This window comes from Gopherus flavomarginatus, chromosome 4 (genome assembly GCF_025201925.1).
Source record: "Gopherus flavomarginatus isolate rGopFla2 chromosome 4, rGopFla2.mat.asm, whole genome shotgun sequence".
NCBI lineage: Eukaryota > Metazoa > Chordata > Testudines > Testudinidae > Gopherus > Gopherus flavomarginatus.
The window spans coordinates 86751068-86756733 of NC_066620.1; positions in this window are offsets into that span (position 1 = coordinate 86751068).

Sequence of the window (5666 nt, forward strand, 5' to 3'; positions counted from 1 at the left end):
GGGCAAAATCATAAATGTGGGTGAATTTGTCCAAACCAGAAACAGGACATTTCCAGGGCAAAACAATGTTTTTCTCTCTGTAAATTCTGTCTTTCACTTGTTCAAACTACTTGAGGTGAAAATGAAAAGCGTATCACTTTTTTGTAAACTCAGGAAAATATGATTATCAGCCAACAGAGATTTGTTCATCTGTCTCTAAACTGTGATATTCTTTTATGTATTATAGAACTGTGTTAAATATATAGGGTATGTTTAGTGTTCCAAAACTTATCTGAAAAGTAGAATATAGTTGACAGATGCATGCAAATCCAACAGCTACCAGATATTAAAAACATAGTCCTGTGCAAAGATATTTTGAAAAATGCCATTGTAAATATTACCATGTTGTATTTAAGAGGGTGATTTTAAAGGGACAAAAGGTCATTAGGTACCCATATCACTGAGAGTTAGATCCTGAACTCCTATTTGTGCTTTTTAAAATCTTTCTCTTTGCTTTCCTAATACTATAGCCTATATATTGTTAAAAAGTCACCCACATTCACACCAGATGAAATTCAAAACCAGTGTTAAATATCTGAGGCCAAAATCATCCCTGGTCTAAGTCTACTGATATCAGTGGAATTACACCAGAGATAATTTGGCTTTCTAATTTCATTGGAAAAGGCTGTAAACTTGGGAGGGAAAATAGGCTTGTAAACAATATTCCTTAAAGATTTAATTTGCTGCCTGGCAATGTAAACTTTTGTACCTCTTTCATGTCCGTAAAGGTTAATCTCACTCTGTCCCACTCTTTTCATATGCATGAAGAAGATGAGATTTATAGATCAGCAATCTATAAACTGGACCCTGGTGTATAGGGAAACCAAACTAGTGCAGGCCAAAGGCAGCTGCTGTTGTTACTGGCAGAACTGTGCTGCTGTGAATGTCAGCGGCTGGGAAGAGGCTGTAAACATGGAGAAGGAAGAACCCACTGAGCTGAAAGAACAAACTCTCCGGACCTGTCTGACACAGGGGTCAGGGGGTCACTGGAAGCTGGTGGAGGCAGTGTAGCAGATTGGGAGCTCACGATGCCCCCTCCGACATCATTTAGACAAACAAGCAGATGGCAGGTGTCAGCGGTGACAAAGAGCCATCTGTGCAGCGGGGACCATCCCCTCCATTCTCTCACAGGCTACTTCATTAAACCCTCACTTCAGAGTGACTGTGCCGTAGCCTTTAACCAATGAGGCCCCCCAATAGGACTTTTTTTTTTAAAAGGCTGCCTGCATTCTGCTCTCCGCTACACACAGACAACTCATTTTTGTGCCTTATTTCTTCCAAAGGGAGAAAGAAACACAACAAATTAAAAACCAGGCCAAAGAAAACGTTATTTGCACAGGATGGAATCTGTGCACATAAACAGCTGAGGATGTTTTTTAAAACACACTTCAGCTCTGCTGGTTGTATAATTGGATAGGCAAAATAGAAGCTGGTCAGAAAACAATGAAGGAATCTGCAGCCTGGGGTTTTGTTTTTAACTTTGGAAGAGATACAGATGCAGAAGCTTAAGGGAGCAAATCCTGAGGCCCTTTCTCAACTAAGCAAAAGTACAGAAGGCCTGAGTAGAAACTGAGAAAAGACATGAGGATTTGGATCTTTGAACTTATGCTTCTGAGGAGATTGAAATAGCCTCTCTTTCTTTTCCAAAGTGCCCAAGTCCATGTAGAAAATGGGACTTTAGGCTCTTAAGGCACTGAAGTGTTTTTGAAAGTATTACCCAATGTAAAAAGCTCAGCACCTCTGGAATTGGCCCTGGGTGAACATAGCTTGACTAGAAAGGTAAACACATGTTCAAAGCGACTTACATTTGGGCCCCTTAGATGACAAGTTCCAGCGAGGTGAATATCTGATTGGATCTTATTTTGAAAGTCCTATTGCAGCTGCTGAGTTCTCCAATAGCTGCAAGTCACCTGCAGTATCTGAGCAGCAGTCCAGAATAACAGTGATGTCCTTTCTTATCAAGGAGGGAAGCTACTTTTTACGAAAGATGTACTGAGGTCTGGGGATCTGAGAACTTTGCAGGCCAACCACATCTCTCAGACCAGTCATGCTGCTTTAGCCTCCCCTGCAGATCCCTATAGAGAATGGCACCGAGTGTTTAGCGACAGATTTGATTGTCTTGGGGAATCTCATGGGAGTTCTCAAGCTATTTTCTCTGTTACTCTCACCCAATTCATATAGAAAAACAGAAAGAGCTGTGCAAGGGTAAGTGGAAACTACCAAAAGAATCTCCCCACCCCATCTCATAGGATTTCCTGGCACTAGACAGAAACAAACCCAAGCAACTTGTCAGATATTGGGCTTGTCTAACTACAGATTCCCCAGTGGTTCAGATATAATGAAAACCAACCCAAACCTCCTCCCAAACTTTGGAACAGACTTGAACAGAACTTTTGATGAGGTCTGAAAAAGTTCATGGACTTTTTTCAAAGAGTCTCTGGACTTTCTGATCTCAGTCAGGGAAGTGGAAGCGGTGACATACTATGTCAAAGGCTATGCTTGCTTTATTACTGACCCTCATCAGTGCCAGAAAGAACCGGCAATCACATAAGAAAGCACATCTGACAAGATTTCTTGACCAAAGGGACTTAGATGGGTTTAGAACTGCTAGGCTTGGGATAAACTTCCCCCTTCTTGGGCAGCTGTCTGTCTGTCTGCCTGGGGTCTTGGAGCCATGGCTACATCTCTGCCCCATTCCCAAATGGGGGAGCAGAGACAGAATAGCCCTGTGCTCACCTGCAGTTCTGACTGGCCTTTACATGGAGGGTAGGGGTGAGGCAAAGTGGCAGGCTCCCATTGCACACCCACACAATGGCCAGCATAATCCATCCTTTAATTAGTATGGAGTCCCTAAATCCTCCTGAAAGTGTCCTAAATCCACTTGGTATCTCTAAGTGACAGCTTCTGCAATTCAGTCACTGATTTAGTTAAAAGTTATGTACCATCACATATGGGAAGTCACTTCCCTATTAACTACCCATTGCAAGAGGCTCCTGTGTAACATTTAATCTGGCAAAAGACTGAAACCAATTACACTCAAGAACTTTGTTCCTCATATATTAGGACCAGATGGGAGATGCAAATAGCGAGGTGGGGGATAGGGAGAGATTAGGGCTAATGTTTTCCACATTATCAGTATTGATGGTACAACTTGGCCAAATTCACCTGCCTTAGCACAGCATGGAATCAGAACCCTTACCAAGTACTCATGTTTATTATACATGTTTACTATGAATGCTTTGCAAGCCTGGTGAGCCTGGGCCATGCTTCAAGTGGTTCCACTGCAAAAGGGCCACACGGCTCCAACATCCAGTTTGAATAGCTCTTTGCAAAATATTTTCCCTTGCTAAAAGATCCATTGTTTTTGCTGACAATAAAACGTGTTTAAAATTCCTTTTTCTTGTTAGTTAACTAAACAATTTTTTAGCAAATTCCCATCAGTGGATGAAATAGGCTCAATATACATTTAATGGCATATAGCTCAGCCCACTGACTGGTCAAAGTATATCATCTGTGGTTGCGAATGCCATGGTGGTTGATATCTGCCACTGAAAAGTGGGTGTATGTGACCATGAGATGGTCGAGTTCAGGATCCTGACAAAAGGAAGAAAGAAGAGCTGCAGAATACAGATCCTGGACTTTAGAAAAGCAAACTTTGACTCCCTCAGGGAACTGATGGGTAGAATCTCCTGGGAGGCTAATATGAGAGGAGAAAGGAGTCCAGGAGAGCTGGCTATAATTTAAAGAAGCCTTATTGAGGTTGCAGGAACAAACCATCCTGATGTGCAGAAAGAATAGGAAAAGCTTGGCTTAACAGAGAAATCTTCAGTGAGCTTTAACACAAAAAGGAAGCTGACAAGAAGTGGAAACTAGGACAGATGACTGGGGAGGAGTAAAAAAAAATATTGCTGGAGCATGCAGGGGGGTAATCAGGAAGGCCAAAGCACAACTGGAGTTGTAGCTAGCAAGGGATGTGAAGGGTAATAAGAAGGGTTTCTACAGGTATGTTAGCAACAAGAAGAAGGTCAGGGAAAGTGTGGGACCCTTACTGACTGGGGGAGGCAACCTAGTGACAGATGATGTGGAAAAAGCTGAAGTACTCAATGCTTTTTTTGCCTTGGTTTTCACAGACAAGATGAGCTCCCAAACTGCTGCACTGGGCAACACAGTATGGGGAGGAGGTGAGCAGCCTCAGTGGTGAAAGAACAGGTTAAGGACTATTTAGAAAAGCTGGACATGCACAATCCATGGGGCTGGATCTAATGCATCCAAGGGTGCTGAGGGAGTTGGCTGATGTGTTTGCAGAACTTGTGGTGATTGGGGGAGGTCCTGGATGATTGGAAAAAGGCAAATATAGTGCCCATCTTTAAAAAAGGGAAGGAGGAGAATCCAGGGAACTACAGACTGGTTAGCCTCCCCTCAGTCCCTGGAAAAATCATGAGGCAGGTCTTCAAGGAATCCGTTTTGAAGCACTTGGAGGAGAGGAAGGTGATTAGGAACAGTCAACACGGATTCACCAAGGGCAAGTCATGCCTGACCAACCTCATTGCCTTCTATGATGAGATAACTGGCTCTGTGGATATGGGGAAAGTGGTGGACATGATATATCTTGACTTTAATGAAGTTTTTGATACAGTCTTCCACAGTATTTTTGCCAGAAAGTTAAAGAAATAAGGATTGAATGAATGGACTATAGGGTGGATAGAAGGCTGGCTAGATTGTCAGGCTCAACGGGTAGTAATCAATGGCTCTCTGTCTAGTTGGCAGCCAGTATCAAGCAGAGTGCCCCGGGGTTGGTCCCGGGACTGGTTTTGTTCAACATCTTCATTAAAGATCTGAATGATAGGATAGATGGCACCCTTAGCAAGTTTGTGGATGACACTAAGCTGGGGGGAGAGGTAGATATGCTAGAGGGTAGGAATAGGGTCCAGACTGACCTAGAAAAATTGGAGGATTGGGCCAAAAGAAATCTGATGTAGTTCAGCAAGGACAAGTGCAGAGTCCTGTACTTAGGAAGGAAGAATCCCATGCACTGATACAAGCTGGGGACCGACTGGCTAAGCAGCAGTTCTGCAGAAAAGGACCTGGAGATTACAGTGGATGAGAAGCTGGATATGAGTCAACAGTGTGCCCTTGTTTCCAAGGAGGCTAACAGTGTATTGGGCTGCATTAGTAGGAGCATTGCCAGCAGATCGAGGGACGTGATTATTCCCCTCTATTCGACACTGGTGAGGCCACACCTGGAATATTGTGTCCAGTTTTGGCACTCCCCCCCTTCCCACTCAAAAGGATGTGGACAAATTGGAGACAGTCCAGCACATGGCAATGAAAATGATTAGGGATCTGGGGCATGACTTATAAGGAGAGGCTGAGGGAACTGGGCTTATTTAGTCTGCAGAAGAGAAGAATGAGGGGGGATTTGATAGCAGCCTACAACTACCTGAAGGCGGGTTCCAAAGAGAATGGAACTAGGCTGCTCTCAGTGGTGGCAGATGACAGAATAAGAAGCAATGGTCTCAAGTTGCAGTGGGGGAGGTCTAGGTTGGATATTAGGAAAAACTATTTCACTAGGAGGGTGGTGAAGCACTGGAATGAGTTACCTAGGGATGTAGTGGAATCTCCATCCT